The sequence below is a fragment of the Bos grunniens genome, chromosome 25 (assembly GCF_055505025.1).
Source record: "Bos grunniens cultivar Pamir isolate PY7600 chromosome 25, Bosgru_T2T1.0, whole genome shotgun sequence".
NCBI lineage: Eukaryota > Metazoa > Chordata > Mammalia > Artiodactyla > Bovidae > Bos > Bos grunniens.
This window is the reverse complement of record NC_141189.1, coordinates 12,736,821-12,755,000: the sequence shown is the minus strand read 5'-3', so window position 1 is coordinate 12,755,000 and position 18,180 is coordinate 12,736,821. Positions and strand designations below refer to the sequence as shown.

Here is an 18,180-nt window from a genome sequence, read left to right as displayed (position 1 = left end):
TGGCTCAGATAGTAAAGAATCAGCCTGCAATGCGGGAGACATGGGTTCGATCCCTGGGTTGGGAAGATCCCCTGGAAGAGGGCATGGCAACCCACTCCAGTATTCTTGCCTGGAGAATCCCCATGGACAGAGGAGCCTGGCAGGCTACAGTCCATGGGGTTGCAAAGAGTTGGACATGACTGAGTGACTAAGCACAGCACATTGAGAGTAAAAGTTGGGCAAGATGCAGGAAACGGAATACTCGCGGCACTTTCAGGGTGTGGAAACAGATTCGACCTCTGCAGACAGCAACTGGCAGTAAGCAGTTAAGGCCAAGCTGCCCATGCCTTAGGACCCTGCCCTCCCGATCCTTGATATAAAGGAACCCTGGTTCATTACAGAAATCTTCATAACTAAAAATGAGAGGTACTCTAAATGTCCACCAATAGGAGGATTAATAAAGCATGGTTTATCCATATAATGAAATAATACACAGCAATTAAAACAAACTGGCGGGATTTCTCTGGTGGTCCAGTGGTTAAAAATCCACCTGCCAATCAGTGCAGAGGATGCAGTTTGATCCCTGATCTGGGAAGATCCCACATGCCGCAGGGCAGCTAAGCCCAGGTGCCACGACTACTGAAGCCTGTGCACCTAGAGCCTGTGCTCCACAAAAAAGAAGCCACAGCAACGAGAAGCTGCACACACGTAGAGAGTAGCCCCCACTTGCTGCGACTCGAGAAAGCCCACGCAGCAACCAACTCCCAGCACAGCCCAAAATAAGTACATTTTAAAAAATGTGTTTAAATTAACTAGAGCTCTACTTAATATAGATAAATATCTAAAACATAAACGTGCTGCTAAGAAAGCAGCTTTCAAAGGGCTGTGGGTGGAGGATACAATGTCTATCGTTTAAAATTTATAAAACGATCAATAGATTGTGGGGCGATTCAAAGGAAAAGTAGACGACCTCTTCAGCGCTGGTGCTGCCTTTTAATGAGGGCGTTAGGCTAGGACTAAAACACCCCGCTAAGAGCACAGCATGGACTACAGTCACCGGTTATGAGCTCAGTGAGCTTCATCAGTGTGGTTGGTTTTGGGTGTGGGTATCGCGTTGAGGGTGGGAGGATAAATAACATGACTTCCAGGCTGGGCAGACTCAAAACTGTCCTTTTAATACACCCTCCCTCTCATAATGGAATGCTCTTTGACTGCACCCAGGGTTTTGCCGTCTTCAGTTACGGAGAACAATTGCGCCTCTTACAGAGGCTGTGGCTTCTGAGCCTGCTTCTCCATTTATTCATTTAGGAGGCTGTGGATCTGATCAGAAACAGCCACTCTGGCTGACAGATCACGGTTGCCCAGAGATTTTATAAGTCCTGATTAATTGTTTCAATGTTTTGTTATGAAGGGTTTACTCTATGTTGTGTTAAATTTTTTTTTACACAACCCAAGTTGTCAAATGGAGGCAAAAACCCCACATAACATGTGATAATAAGGCTGTTACTGGGAAGGGTGCACTAATCCCCTATTTATTCACCTGTTCCCCATTACACAGATCCATTAAACTAGCACTTTGTCCATCAACACTTGAGTGCTTAAAGCTGAGTAGGCCTCTTTTGTAATCGCTGGCACCAGCAAAAGCCAGATTTCGAGCTCTCAAGAATGCGGCTGGAACCGCTGGATCTGCCTGATGAATCCCTGCTCACTTGTCCAAGACTTGGCCTCCCTCTTTTCACTCATCAATGTTTATAAAATACAGCAAAGGCTGTATGGGTTAAATTTTTTTTTTTTTTAAGTGAGTTTTGGAAAGTAACAAGAGGAAAAAGCCAAAGGAAATGATTTCCTCTGGTGACATTTCTGTTGGGTTACACCTACACCAAAGATTTATAGCTGCACAAAGCCGCAAAGCTAACCATATGGTCAATTAAAGAGAATTCCAATTTCCGTGCTCTTGGGCCCAGAACGTGAGAGAGAGAAGTTTCCTGTGTTACAAGGATCTCGGTCTTCTGTAGGGGGGGCATTTAACATACACCCCAAATCACGGAAGTTAACGTTATGAGAAGAAAGAGACATTTTCCTACTGAGAGGGGGAAGGAAAGAAGGCTTCATGGGCTGCCTCAGCCCCTGGTCTGCAAGGGGCCAGGGAGGCAGAGGTGGCGGTGGTTGGGTGGGGGAGCATTTGAAGCATCGTCATCACCTGCTTCCTTGCTTCTGACCCCCCGGGTAATTTTTATAGAGTCACAAGTGAGTTGAAGAACTCCAAAGAATTTCACACTTCCCTCCAAGTGGTCTGGCTTCACCTCTGAATCAAGTAGCTCAAAACAGCATTTGAAATCTTAGACTCAGCAGGCTTAGCAATGTCCAGAAAAAGCCCTGCAAACGCCTCTGTGTCGCCTATATCAAATCAATGAGGCGGGGTGGGGGGTGGTCATCTGAACTGCTGGGGCTTTTTGAGCATGTGGCCCACGGGTTAACCACCTCCTTAGAGGTGAAGACCTGACTGCCTGGTGTCAGACAGAGAAAGACAGGGCGGCCTACACTCAGAGCTGGAACGGAAAGGTCACACACAGACACTTTCTGCCTGCCACATCCTGCCCATCGATCCCAACGGAGCTCCTTCCTAACTCTCTGAATTACAGAAAGATGGGGATCTTACTTTGTTATTTATAAGCTCATCAAGTTGAGGGGCACTCAGGTAGACTAACCTATAATTTGTTAACCAAACTGAGCCACTTTTGAGGCTCACAGGTGTGCTGTGCTCAGTTGTGTCCAACTCCTTGTGACCCCGTGGACTGTAGCCCACCAGGCTCCTCTGTCCATGGGATTTCCCAGGCAAGAATACTGGAGTGGGTTGCCATGCCCTCCTCCAGGGGATCTACTCAACCCAGGAATTGAACCCGCGTCTCCTCTGTCTCCTGCATTGGCAGGTGGGTTTTTTTTTTTTTACCACTGAGCCACCTGGAGGAAATGGATAGTCAAAGGAGGAACTCTTACTATGCCAGCACAAAAGACATATATGAGCTGTGACTGTCCTCCGTGAAACTGTGGTGTGTGATTCAGCATTTTAGGGGGCTATTATTTACACCATTTTTAGATCTGAAGGAAAAAAAAAAAGAAAGGTAGAGCAAACATATCCAGGTAACTCTTCCTATCACTGGATGACACAACCCAGACTGGAAACTGTCAAAGTGGCGAGGCTGATTCCACACGGAAATATGACTGGTTTGGTTTTTCTTCCCTTTCTTTGTTCTGCTGCAGTGATTCTCAGGTGTTTTGTTATCAGGACCCCTTTACACTTTTCTTGAGGGCTTCCAAAATGCTATTGTTATGTACATTATATCTACTGATGGGCTTCCCTGGTGGCTCAGATGGTAAAGAATCCACCTACAAAGCAGGAGACCTAGGTTCAATCCCTTGGTTGGGAAGATCCCCTGGCAAAAGGAATGGATACCCACTTCAGTATTCTTGCCTGGATAATCCCACGGACAGAGGAGCTTGGTGGGCTACAGTTCACGGGAGTCACTGATATCTACTGATAGTTATCTTATTAAAACTGAAAAAATTGTAAAATGTCTGTTAAATCGTTAAAAAGTAACAATAACCCCATTCAGTTCAGTTCAGTCGCTTACTCGTGTCCGATTCTTTGCAACCCCATGGACTTCAGGACACCAGGCTTCCCTGTCCATCACTGGAACCAAGGGATGAAAATATTTCCCCACACATTCCTCAAGGAGAGGAAGCTAGTTTTCTTCAGTTGCTAATAATTTTGGCACTGAGTTTAAAGGCCATCAAAATCTATTTGAAGGAGGAAGATCAAGTCTGAGGTCAGAACTCTTAGTGCCCAAGATGTAGGGAGTGGCTTCACTAAGATAGAAAAAGATTCAACCAGGATGGAGAGACAAGAGGAGGGCTGTTTTCCAAACATCAGAGACTCAGGCCCTGTCTGGGGGCAGCCCACAGGAGGAAGTGAGACCCTGGGAGAAATGGCCATCCCAGGCTCCCAGTGTGTTCATGTGGACAGAGATGAGAGGTGTCCAGATAGTGAGCTGGGGGACGCCGAGCCTAGAGGACTTCCAGACTTCACAGTCCTTCAGCAGGTGGTGCGACACCGGCCCTGGGCACAGCTCCAAAGGATAATGGTAGCACTGGGAGTTAACTCAAATTCAAGTTCCCTGCAGGAGGGCTCTTGCAAGCAGAAAACAGAGTTGATATAAGGAGGCAAAGAAATGTGGTATTTCTTCCACGTTCGAGACTGTCGACTCACTTCTCTGGTATCTATCCTGCCTAATTTGGGAAGCCACCAGCAAGCCAGATACTGTTCCTGCCATGTACATGGCACACACACCGTTCTGAGGCCTCCTGCCAGCTAAATGGCTCAACCTGTCAGCCTGGCTTATCTAGGCGCAAAGAAGCCAAAAGAGGTGAAAAGGAGAAAATGGAATAGCTACGTTCCCAGGGTCAAGCTCTTAGCACCCGGGGCCATGGAGCCAACATCGGTGCTTCGGGTTCACGCTGGACCCGACAGGCAGCTCGTCTTCCTCTAAACCTTAGTGCCCTCATCCGTAAACTGGTGAATCCTCCTTACGAACTCGGGTTGCTGTGTTCTTTCATGGAAAAACACCTCACGTCGTACTGTATCCAGAACAAAGTAACTGCTAATCTGTTGCTCCTTTATCCCACTCACCTAGAGCTTCTGCAGGAAATTCCCCCCAACCTGCTCCCCGGGTGAGAATGCCTTACAAGTTCTTAGTCCCCATGGCTCCCTGTGCACCATGGTTGCCATTCTACATGACTCTGCAGGAGTCCTGAATAAAGCCTTTCTGTCTGGTTTCCCTGGTGGTTTAGTGGGTAAGAATCTGCCTGCTAATGCAGGGGACACGGGTTTGATCCCTGGTCTGGGAAGATCCCACATGCCTGGGGACGACTAAGCCCGTGCACCATAACTTACTGAGCTCGCCGCACTGTAGAGCCCATGCTTTTCTACAAGAGAAGCCACTGCAATGAGAAGCTCCCATATTGCAGCGAAGAGTAGCCCCCACTCACTGCAACTAGAGAAAGCCTGAGCGTAGCAATGAAGACCAGTGCAGCCAAAAATAAAATAAATACAAGAACAAATCTTAAAAGAAGTCTCTCCCATCAGGGCAGAAGCTCCCTAAGGGCAGCTTTCCGGTCTGTCTTGCTCCGCTGCGGGCCCCGTGTCAAGCGCGCTGTTTGGTATTTCACCGGCATGCAGTGCCGGGGTGAATGAAGAAGTCGACATTACTATTAGTTCAGAAAAATTCCTTTCTGTGCTTTGGGAATATGATGGATGAAGAAGATTAGATTTCAAGAATCTGAGATTTAAAGGGAAAATGAAGAGACAGGAGGAAAACACACGACCTTAAAAAGGCAAAGGCAGGTTGACCTGGTGCAGACACCGGGTTCTGAGAGGAGCAAGATTCTCGAAACAGGCATCAGCTTCTGAAAGCAGGGCCCCAGGTCAGGGTTCTCTTGCTTAAATAGGAGCAGACTTCAAATGCAAACGTTGGCATGTTATCCTAATTAATACCTAACCCTCTCTTCGCAGCCCCGATAAGTAAGCTAGTCAGTGATTAAAACATTTCTACCTGATTACTATACATTTAAACGCTTAAAAAGGAGTCACAGTTAATGGGACATCACAAGCAAGGCAGGAAATTATGCTGTGACGAGTACGTGTGACTGTGTGTGTGTGTGTACAGAGGCGCTGTTTTGAAGGGAATCTCTCTCCCCACTCTCATTTTCTAAGTCCCCTTCTGTTTTCGTTTTTGGAACTGGAGATTTAAGACTGACTCTGGGGGAGACGAAGACATTGAGGAGGAAGACAGAAGGATAAACAAGGGGATGGAGGATTTGAGCCACAAGAGGGATTTCAACACAGGAAGTAAGCACCTGGCTGGTGGGGACCTTATGTAATTAAAGATGCCTGCTAACACACATCAAACCCTGGGCGCTAGGACCAAAGCAGATGTGTTCATTTTCCATTTCTGCAAAAGCCACACAACTCCCCGGCCATTCTTCTGTGCCCCGCTTCCCCTTCCTCCCAAGGGCTCCCTCCCCTTCTTGCCTTCCCTCCCCACCCCTCTCTCTCTCTGACAGCACTATTAATGATCGTTAATGCCCCACAGGCTCTAATGGGTCCCGCTGGGATTCCAGAAATACTGCAATTTGTATTGAGGATTTAGACATAACAACAACAAAAAAAGCCCTCTGCTCCCGGGAGCCAGAGCTTGATCAGTTAGCTACCCCCCTGGAATTGCACAACAGAATAATAAATGACAGCTCTTCGATTAAATCAAGCCTTCTGCTGCAAGTGCCGGAGAGACTGTGATTGTCACTAACAATCCACTGCTTGTTAACACCACCGGGGTACGAACAAACAGTAGTCGGCACTTAAGAAATTAAAAGTCTTCGGAATACCTTTGGTGCTCAGGGACACACACGCCCACGTGCACACGTACCCGTACTTCTCTGAAAGTGCCATTGGATAGTTGCGGTTGGTTTTTATGTTTTAGTTATCTATTTAAAAATGTGTTCAGGAAAGCTCAAAAACAAAAAACAAAAAACAAAAAAAACCCAAAAAAACCCACCCAGTTATGGTAGAAAAAAAAAGAAATCCGTACTCACCTGCACCTCACATGGATGTAGTATTCTTGATGACACAATTTACAAAGGGGTAAAAGCTTCATCCTGTGTTTCTCGGGTTGGTCTAGGGAATGGGGGCATGTGAGGTACAATGGGCTAAAACTGAGTTTGTGGGTGATGTGCCATTTACACTGATTTCCTTCAGGCGGTGATGACATGCCCTTCTGAGTAAAAAGGTTATTTTCAAAAAGGGGGTGATGAAGACGAGGTGTGATCTGAGTTGGTGATGACTCAGAACCAGCAGCCCCTGTCTTGGAGATTCTAGCTTCACTAGATTCTAACTCCCTGAGGCAGGAAGACCTCCTTCCCATCCTCTTGTGGCCTTTGCATAACACACCATGCCATTTGGGATCACAGTTAAGCCTCCAGAACACTGGAGAGACAGAGGGGAGCGCAGCAGGGCTGGAAGACCACGCACTAAGCGGAGTTCGTCCTCGCCATACAGTAGAGACTAGACACTGGACACCCGTCCCAGCCTTGGAGGAGCCTGCCTGTAGGCCGCTTACACTTGAAACCAGAGGGCAGCCAGAAGGGGTCCTTCCAAGCCCAGAAAGAACATGATGGGTGCCGCCTGCTGACCTTCAGTCTCCAGAGATGGATGGTGTCCATCTGCACTTGACCTTTCCATGAGGCGCGATCACGTTTGTTTGGACAGGACAGCTCAGAGTAATGGTTCTCTCCCCGCTTCCTCCCTCTTTCCCTCCCTTCCCCGCTGCCCCCGCAACTCTCCCATGGGTGGAGAGCAGGATTCCACACACAATCTTAAAGTGAAAGGCAGATGGTTTCAGCTACAGTTAGCCATATTCACTTGCAGATTCAGAATTATTGATGATAAAAGCTAAACTATGAGGCATGTTCCATCTGCTTATTTTCCAATTTTCATTTGTTGTAACCCTGTTAATATTACTGGGGTTTTCCTCTCTCTCCAGAAGAGTTGCCATAAGGGCATCTACCTAAAGACATCTGTCGCCTCTCGCTCCAGACGCGTCTCCCTCACTGACGCTGCTTAGGCTCTGCTCTCCCTCCGCAACCGCCCCCGTGCCCCACTCCTGTTCTCCTTTCATTCTTGGAAAGTCTGCAGCCCTCCCCCAGGACTGGGACTGCAGTGTGAGCCTCACTCCACTGGACCCTAGACTGCACCTGGGGCTGTGGGCGCTTCCCTGGTGCCAGCGCTTCTCAAACTGGGTGCAAAGCGGTATGTCTGGAGGGACATCCATTTCAAGGACAGTGCCTGGCCCTGGAGCATGACTTTAAGACTGGGAAGGAGGGGCTGGTAATTAACATGCTAGGTAACAAAGACACTACTGATACTGAGGCAGACACGAGGGTGTTAGGAAATGGAAGTGTATCCCTTGGGTGCCCCTCCCAGCCTGCCTGGGCTCAGTTTCCCCCAAAGTGTGTGACTGAAACTCTCCAGCTGCATTTTCAGTCTCGGCCTCATGCTCTCCCCTCGGGATAACAGTTGCACTTAACCCTGGGTGTAACGATGGTTCACAGAGCAGAAATTAAACATGGCATTGTTTACCAGCTCTGTTGCTGTTTAGTCTCTAAGTCACGTCCGACTCTCTGAGAACCCATGGACTGTAGCCCTCCAGGCTCCTTTGTCTATGGGGTTTCCCAGGCAAGAATACTGGATTGGGTTGCCATGCCCTCCTCTAGGGGATATGCCTGATCCAGGGATGGAACCTGAGTCTCTTGCATTGGCAGGTGGATTCTTTAACACTGAGCCATCAGGGAAGCCCATACCAACTATACTTCAATAAAATTAAAAAAAAAACCAAACACCCAAAGCCCTCAAAACAATCCTCCAGAAGAGCCACCATGTGCAGCTCTTGTGGGCAAGAACTTCTTAAGTAACTTACAGACCTCTTTTAATCAAGAGGCAAAGCTCTTCATCTTGTTGACACTTATGACCCTTGATTTCAAATACTCCAGTTGTTTAATTCAGAGGGGACCTGGAGAAAGTGCAGGCCCTCTCCATTAAGACACTTTCTAATGGGGGTCATACATCAAGTCCCTCCCTCGAATCGGAATCGCAGCTGTTTAGAAACCTGTCCTGGGTCTACACGTTCAGAGCCGCTTTCTGGACGATCAACAATCTTAGCGCTAACATCATCCTCATCTCTGCTGGGGGAGGACTGGCAGAAAGGATCCAGGGAGGAAGGCATCCACCACCTGGTTTTACTTTGCCTCTGCTTCTCTCTCTTCCTTCCTCCCTAGACGCCTGTTTCTCATCCAGAAAGGCAGTCCTGAACAGTCCTCGCCTGGGTAGTCTCCCCTGAGGCTAATGAACAAATAAAAATACAATGACTGTCATTCAGTGAGCACTGGTGGGGTAAAGGCCAGAGCCAGGCTCTGCGGGGGCCACTAAAGAAAGATGCTGGGCACGTGTTTGCTGCATTTTGAGCCTCAGGGCCTGCCAGTTCCCTTGGAATCTCCCAACTGCTGCAGCCTGTGGTCCTTCTCAGGTGTGGCCTCCAACACAGTGAATGGTACTGTTTTTTACTACTTTTCTTGGCCTCCTCTATTTAGAATACAGGCTTCAGGAAGGCATGATGCCCTAGTCAGAGCCCTCGTGGGCCCGTGTGTAGGAGATTCCTCTTTCATACATAAATCTGCATATTATTAATGTATACAATTCGATTAGCTTGGAGGGGAGTCTATACCCATGGACACTGCACTATTACTGTGATGTTCTTTTTTTAACATTTAAATTTATTTTTAATTGGAGGATAATTGCTTTACAATATTGTGTTGGTTTCTGCCATATATGGACATGAATCAGCCACAGGTATGCATATGCCCCTCCCTCTTGAACCTCCTTCACCTTCTATCCCATCCCACCTCTCCAGGTAGTCACAGAGCCATGGGTTTGAGCTCCCTGCGTCATACAGCCAATTTCCACTGGCTACCTAATTTACATATGGTAACACACATGATTCAATGCTACTCTCTCCATTCATCCCACCCTCTCCTTTCCCACCTGTGTCCACCCGTCTGTCCTCTGTGTCTCCACTGTGCCCTGAAAATAGTTTAATCAGTACCATCTTCCTAGACTCCATATATATGTGTTAATATATGATATTTGTCTTTCTCTCTCTGACCTACTTCACTCTGTATAATATGTTCTAGGTTCATCCACCTCATTAGACCTGATTCAAACACACTTCTTTTTTATGGCTGAGTAATATTCCACATACGTACCACAACTTCTGTTTCTATTCATCTGTCAATGAACATCTAAGTTGCTTCCATGTCCTAGCTATTGTAAACAGTGCTGCAATGAACACTGGAGTACATGTCTTTTTCAATTATGGTTTCCTCAGGGTATATGGCCAGTAGTGGGATTGCTGGGTCATATGATAGTTTTATTCCTAGTTTTTTAAGGAATCTTTATACTGTTCTACATAGTGGCTGTATCAATTTGCATTCCCACCAACAGTGCAAGAGGGTTCTCTTTTCTCCACACCTTGTCCAGTATTTACTGTAGACTGTAGACTACAGTATGTACTGTAGACTTTTTGATGTATGGCCATTCTGAATGGTGTGAGGTGATAACTCGTTGGAGTTTTGATTCACACTTCTCTAATAGTGATGCTGGGCATCTTCTCATGTGTTTATTAGCCATCTGTATGTCTTCTTTGGAGAAATGTATGTTCAGGTCTTCTGTCCACTCTTTGATAGGGTTGTCTTTTTTCCTGGTAGTAAGCTGAATGAGCTGTTTGTAATATTTTGGAGATTAATCCTTTGTCAGTTGTTTCATTTGCTTTCTTTTCTCCCACTCTGAGGGTGGTCTTTTCACCTTTTTATAGTTTCCTTTTCTGTGCAAAAGCTTTTAAGTTTAATTAGGTCCCATTTGTTTATTTTTGTTTTTATTTCCATTACTCTAGGATGTGAGTCATAGAGGATCTTGCTGTGATTTATGTCAAAGAGTGTTCTGCCTATGTTTTCCTCTAAGAGTTTTATATTTTTTGGTCTTATATTTAGGTCTTTAATCCATTTTGAGTTTATTTTTATGTATGGTTTTAGGAAGTGTTCTAATTTCATTCTTCTACATGCAGCAGTCCAGTTTTCCCAGAACCACTTATTGAAGAGACTGACTTTTCTCTACTGTATTTTCTTGCTTCCTTTGTCAAAGATAAGGTGCCCACAGGCATGTGGGTTTATTTCTGGGTTTTCTATCTTATTCCATTGGTCTGTATTTCTGTTTTTGTGCCAGTACCAACTGTCTTGATGGCTGTAGCTTTGTAACCAAAACTCTTCCAACAAACAAAAGCCCAGGTCCAGATGGCTTCACAGGCTTCACTTTTGAATTATACCACAAGTTTACACCTGTCCTGCTCAACCTCTTTCAGAAAATTGCAGAGGAAGGAAAACTCATTCTACGAGGCCCTTATCACCCTGATAGCAAAACCAGATAAAGATGCCACAAAAAAAAGGCTAACATCACTGATGAACATAGATGCAAAAATCCTCAACAAAATTCTAACAGAAATTCAGCAACACATTAAAATGATCATACATCATGATCAAGTGGGCTTTATTCTAAAGATGTAAGGATTCTTCAATATATACAAATAAATCAATGTGATACACCATGTTAACAAACTGAAAAATAAAAATCATATGATCATCTCAATAGATGCAGAGAAAGCTTTTGATAACATTCAACTCTAATTTCTGATAAAAACACTCCAGAAAGTAGGCGCAGAAGGAACATACCTCAACATAATAAGGCCATATATGACAAACCCACAGCAAACATTATTCTCAAAAGTGAAAAACTGAAAGCATTTCCTCTGAGATCAGGCACAAGATAAGGGTGCCCGCTCTTGCCACTATTATTCAACAAAGTTTTGGAATTCCTAGCCACAGCAATCAGAGAAGAAAAAGAAATAAAAGGAATCCAGACTGGAAAAGAAGAGGTGAAACTCTCACTCTTTGCAGATAACATGATCCTATACACAGAAAACCCTAAAGATGCCACCAAAAAATTACTAGAGCTAATCGCCATGAAATTAAAACATGCTTACTCCTTGGAAGGAAAGTTATGACCAACCTAGATAGCATATTCAAAAGCAGAGACATTACTTTGCCAACAAAGGTCCGTCTAGTCAAGGCTATGGTTTTTCCAGTGGTCATGTATGCATGCGAGAGTTGGGACTGTGAAGAAAGACGAGCACTGAAGAATTGATGCTTTTGAACTGTGGTGTTGGAGAAGACTCTTGAGAGTCCCTTGGACTGCAAGGAGATCCAACCAGTCCATCCTGAAGGAGATCAGTCCTGGGTGTTCTTTGGAAGGAATGATGCTAAAGCTGAAACTCCAGTACTTTGGCCACCTCATGAGAAGAGCTGACTCATTGGAAAAGACTCTGATGCTGGGAGGGATTGGGGGCAGGAGAAGAAGGGGACGACAGAGGATGAGATAGCTGGATGGCATCACCGACTCGATGGACGTGAGTCTGAGTGAACTCCGGGAGTTGGTGATGGACAGGGAGGCCTGGCGTGCTGCGATTCATGGGGTCGCAAAGAGTCGGACACGACTGAGCGACTGAACTGAACTGAATCAATGAATAAAGCAAAGTCCCAGGACATAAAATTAATACACAGAAATCCCCTGCATTCTTATACACTAACAATGAAAAAACAGAAAGAGGAATTAAGGAACAATCCCACTCACCACTGCATCAAAAAGAATAAAATACCTAGGAATAAACCTACCTAAAGAGACAAAAGACCTGTATGCAGAAAACTATGCAACACTGATGAAGGAAATCAAAGACGATGCAAACAATGGAGAGATAGACCACGTTCCTGGACTGAACAATCAATAGTGTGAAAATCACTACAGTACCCAAAGCAATCTGCAGATTCAATGCAATCCCTGCCAAACAGCCAATGGTATTTTTCACAAAACCAGATCAAAAAATCCCACAATTTGTATGGAAACACAGAAGACCCTGAACAGCCAAAGCAAACTTGAGAAAGCAGAATGGAGCTGGAGGAATCAACCTTGCCTGACTTCACACTATACTACCGTGATGTTCTGATGATAAGGAAAGTCAATGGGCAAAACATGCCCCATCTTTTCTGGCAGTTTCACAGTCAAACAAGTTGTGTACATCCAAGAGAGAGCAGATGACTCTGGCTTGTCTTAGGAGATTTGGGGCATTCTGCTGCCCAGCCTGAACACTTACAGAAAGCTCATCATTTAAAGAGAAAAAACCATTGAGGTATTTTTTTTTTCTCTTTTTCCCCACTCGCTATAGGATATGAGGAGATACCAACCCCATAATTGAAACTGCCCATTCTCCATGCGGGTGTGAGAGGTACTGCTCCTCTGTGCCATCTCCCTCTTTTCTGTGTCAGTCACACATCCACACTGCTATTCACACTTCAGTCACAAGTCCTCTGCGCCTCTAATCTCTGTTATTTTGCTGTCGACTCCTCATGCCTCATTAGTCATGTTTGACACCTGCACCTAATACCTTTTCCCTGACAATGCAGGACAGCTTCTGGCAAGAACAGATACCTTCCAGAAGAGCTCCAACAGAAGCCTCCGATGGCGTGGCAGAGAGGTGTGATATGGGGTCAGCACGGCCCCCTTTGCCCCGTCCCTGCCAAGTCTGTGCATTAAAACTCTCAGAACTTGCCTCCCTTTAGAGCCTGGGCATGGGGCTATTAGGAGTGAACAAACAGAAGGAGATAAAAACAGTCTATCAAGCTTTAATATTTAATTTACAGCAAATCTACGTACTCAACCTCCGTACATGCAAAGTGGCAGATGAGAAATGTCTAAACACAGAAAAGCATTATGAAGAGTTTTGTAACTGATCTTAACATTCATGACATCAAATTAATGAAAATCTCTGACTGAAAAATTCAAAATAGGTTTTGTTTTAATCATAAGTTCATTGCCAGCTGGTTCAACTAACAAGCAATCTCCATTCTTTAGCAGGGGAGATGTTGGTATAAAATTTTTTTTAAAAATTGAAAGAAAAAAGAAATGCGTTCTTAACAAGGAATTTTTCATTGGTAGAGAAAATGATCTTTGCTTTTGGGTCAATTTTCAAACTGTCTGGTTCCCACACGTGGATCATCACAAACACACACATGCTACAGTTTGTGTGTATCTTAGTCGCTAAGTCATGTCAATCTCTTTGCAACCCATGGACTGTAGCCCACCAAGCTCCTCTGTCCCTGGAAATCTCCAGGCAAGAATACTGGAGTGGGTTGCCATTCCCTTCTCCAGGGGATCTTCCACACCCAGGGATCGAACCTGGGTCTCCAGCACTGCTGGCAAATTCTTTACCATCTGAGCCACCTAGGAAACCCCATGCCACATTTTACTGACTTGTAAATCTAATTCTAGACCTAGAATTCATAAGTCTCACTGCACTGTTACTATTTGCAGACACAAACAGGTCCATAAATGGCTGGTGTAGCTGGGTTAACATGTGAGAATGCACTGGACCAGACTCAGGCACTTCCTTTGGGGACCAATGCTCCTTCTCTTTCCAAAATGTGCTGAACAGTCTAGTCAGGATCCTGAGTGAAATAATGGGCTGGCTGCACCCATTTTACAGAAAGTAGTCTACCCTCTCTCTTCCCCTGTGGTCTCCCTCTTCCCTCCCCCCTCCTCAGGGAGCATTTGGAAATGTGGGGGGCCGTGTTTCAGGTATCAAGCTGATAGCAAGAGCTACTGGCATTTCATGGGCAGAGCAGTGTTGCTAAGTGTCTTGTGGCTTGTGGGGATGGCCCCACCCACACCACTAACTCCCCTGCTGACAAAGGATGGAGAGTACAGAGTATCTTGACAAAATACCACATCTTCCCTGGCTGCTGCATGAATTCTTCATTCAAAAAACATACCCACATCAGAACAAGACTCTGCCATTCCTGAGATGTCTGCTACCAGGCCTTTGCCTGAATGGGCACCTCCTCAAAGCTCACAGCTGGTAAGAGGCTGATGAGCCCTCAGATGAGAGGTGATGGGCCCTTCTGACTGTGCATCATTGACTCCTATAATCCAAGGTCTTTGAGAGTCATGACATCCTCACGTGAACAGTTTCCATTACTACTTTTCTACAGGAGATACATGAAATTCTTGACAGCCTGAGCCCTATAAACACTACTGGGGGCTGTGGGCAAAAGTCTTTCCAACAGAAGGAGACCCTGGATGCCACCATGGCTCACTTCCTTCAGGACTCCACTCACCAGCTATTATTTCATGCCACTGATTTCAAACAGATGTGGTCTAGCTCCTATTTCAGTAGGGCAGAAATGCGGCAATGGACAACGCTAGTGGATAATATCTCCCATTTGTAGCTGACGATGTGTTCTTACACGAGCGCTATACCTCTGTTTAACATCTAGAAAGTGGAAGTGAAAGTCACTCTGTTGTGTCCGGCTCTTTGCGACCCCATGGACTATACAGTCCATGGAATTCTCCAGGCCAGAATACTGGAGCGGGTAGCCTTTCCCTCCTCCAGGGAATCTTCCAAACCCAGGGATTGAACCCAGGTCTCCTGCATTGCAGGTGGATTCTTTACCAACAGAGCCACAAGGGAAGCCCATCTAGAAAGATCACCGGTAATATGGAGCTGCGTGATGAACACTGGTGGAGAGGAAAACAGGAAAAAGTGAGCCCAAGGCTGTTCATAACCTTCTGATGAGAAGCGCTCTTGGCTGGAGGCGAGGGCCCTGCCGCACATCTGTCTACAGTGAGGTGAGGAGAGCCATTTGGTTCTGGAAGGGATGTGTCATTTAGGAACAGGCTGCCTAAGGGTCTAGACCGAGCAGATGAGGAAGAAATGGGGAGGAGACTCCACGGAGAGAAGACTGCTGGGCAGTGGGGTGGGAGGGTGAGTTTTCGGCCGTGGAGACAAGGCTGACAACTCAAGTGAAGAGCACACCCCTACCTCCCCGCCTAACCCCCAACCCCGGCCACCCTTGTCCCACCTGCTTCTCCAACACTGATGGGATTTCTGAGCTTGAGCTAGGTTGGAGTTTAAGTCTGGAAAAACAGAAAAAAGAAAGCTGGATGGTTGCAGAAAAGATCAAGTGCATCCAAGCACGGCACCGTGTTCCTGGCTCTAAGTTTGGTGGTAATGATGAAATGTTTTTAGGTTATCCTGGTGTCAAGGGAAGGCTCACAACAATCCAGCATCTTTGCACATCGTGGCCTGGATGGCAGTGCTGGGAGGTGAAACAAACAGGCACAGACACCCCCACCCCCCACAACAACAGCAGCACTGGGGGAAGGGCAGTGAAGGAGCCAGGCCTCTGAGGGTGGGGCCCCTGAGGGTGACCTCTGTGTTTCTGCCACTTGTGAGTGCAGCTCTGCAACTGATTACTGGCTACATAAAAGTGGCCATCTCTTGTCCGAAGGACCCTGGAAGGCAATTTCCTCTCCTCTGGGCTCTGACTACAGATCTGGAGTGTTTGAGGCTCTAAGAGAACCTGCCAGGCTATTATGTAGGCCCAGAGGAAACAGACTATCTAGTTAAGTCCCCTGTTTCCATAAGGAAGCACGTAATTCTAGAGCATTCTTCCTGTCCCCAGCCCCAACAACCCTGGTAACTATCCTGGGGGACGGCATTTAGATCACATGCCCAGTGCAAAAAGGAGCAACAAACAGAAAAACCCATCACTCTGCCAATACAGTTTTACTTACACACCATAATCAAATACCACTATACTAGTTCTAAAACATATATATAATAAATCTAAAAGAGTAAGATAAAAATAAGTAGGAAAAGTAGTTCTAGATTTCCCCCTTTACATCTTGAATTATTTTCTTTCAAACACACACATTGGAAAGCATCGATTTATCTATGATTCTGTGCCTGGAGAAGTTGCAATAGACCACGCATTTCTCTGAGTGTCTGAAATGATCGGCCAAAGCAGAAGAAATAAAAGGTCTGGTAGGAAAACCTGAAAAGGGTTCGTGTCTTTCAAGAGACTCTCCTTCACCCCGCCATGGATGGTGAAGAGGAATTCTTCTGACTTGAAGAGAGCCACATGTGTGATTTCCTCTGTTTCTTGCCATTTCGAGAGATGTCAGATGTGGTTGTGATTTTTATGCTTTGCTCTGTTCCACATTCTCCATGTGTTGCTCATTTTTTTTTTTTTTTTTTACCATTTGCTTTGGGTTTCATGCCATTCTGTCGCATTTCCTCTGCATTCCTTTTCCTGGGTTTTTACTCCCACCTCAAGCTGCTGGTTCATTTCAGAGCATCTTGTTACATGATTAAGACAGAGAAAGGGAGCCACTCTTCAAAGCACAGGATGGAGAGGGGGGCCACAGAAGGCATCTCACGGCTGTGATGGGCTTACAGAGTGAGAGGTGAGTGATTCTTTTTTTTTTTTTTTAAGACTACCACTACTTCTAGCATCACTGTGGAGCTTGGAGCATGAGAAGAGCACTGCAGAGGGAGAGAAAGTGTGGACGTGGCTAGGAACCTGCCAGGATTCCAGACCTCGGGCCATGCTTTCAAACACATACTCCCTGTCTGCTTTTTGAAGGATGCGTGTCTTTGGCTGCAGCCCTCCATGCTGATCAGGAGAGATGAGGACCACTAGGACCACTGCAAGGGTTCAAAAAGGGCCCCATTCAGTTTGTCAAGGAACCCAGCTCACAGCTGGGGTCCTCCTCAACAGGCCCTATTTGAAGGCGAAAGGGAAAGTTGCTCAGTCATGTCCGACTCTTTGCGACCCCATGGACTATACAGTCCATGGAATTCTCCAGGCCAGAATACTGGAGTGGGTAGCCTTTCCCTTCTCCAGGGAATCTTCCCAACCCAGGGATCGAACCCAGGTCTCCTGCATTGCAGGTGGATTCTTTACCAGCTGAGCTACCAGGGAAGCCCAACCCTATTTGAATCCACTGTGAAATCTTCTTTCCTTTTAAGGATTTGTTTTTTAATGTGGATCACTTTTTTTTTTTTTTAACTTTATTGAATTTGTTACAATATTGTTTCTGTTTTATGATTTGGTTTTGTGGCCACATGGCATGTGGGGTCTTAGCTCCCCAACCAGAGACCGAACCCACATCCCCTGCATTGGAAGGCAAAGTCTTAACCACTGGACTGCCAGGAAGTTCCCCCAGACCCCTCTCGAAGGGGATTCCTTCCGCCATCGTCTCCGTCTAGACCTTGACCATAACCTCCCACCTACCTCCGACCCAGGGGTCTGCAGGCTCACCCCACACGCTGATCATCCTACACCACAGCTTCTGCCAGCGAACTGCCTTCTTAAGTTAACCACCTTCTGTTTCACCTTTCCCCTTACTAACCTCCATGGGCTCCCCACTGATGACAGCAGCGATTCCCTAAATTTCTCTCTCCTGCCCTACATGGTGTCTAAAGAAGACCAAGACATTTTCATCAATGCCTGTGACCAAAGTGGGTTCTCCCACTGGAGCTGGGGTAGGGAGGGCCTGACCTTCTGTCAGGACTGAATCAGGACTTACGGAGTGGTTTGTAGTTGGAAAAGGAGCTTTCTAAATGAGTACTCGAGCCCCATCATAGTCTG

At 46.1% G+C, this 18,180-nt stretch overlaps 1 protein-coding gene and 1 long non-coding RNA gene across 17 annotated transcripts in view; both read right to left on the bottom strand.

Moving 5' to 3' along the window:
• AUTS2 (activator of transcription and developmental regulator AUTS2) overlaps positions 1-18,180 on the bottom strand; it is a 1,218,095-nt gene that overhangs the window by 278,681 nt on the left and 921,234 nt on the right. The gene's annotated exons all lie outside the window — the stretch shown is intronic.
• Positions 1-18,180, bottom strand: part of LOC147345030 (uncharacterized) — a 145,997-nt gene that overhangs the window by 76,919 nt on the left and 50,898 nt on the right. For both annotated transcript variants that reach the window (XR_015154495.1, XR_015154496.1), the window contains exon 1: positions 1-18,180. This exon is cut by the window's left edge and continues 52,959 nt beyond it; it is cut by the window's right edge. This is a non-coding gene — a long non-coding RNA (uncharacterized LOC147345030).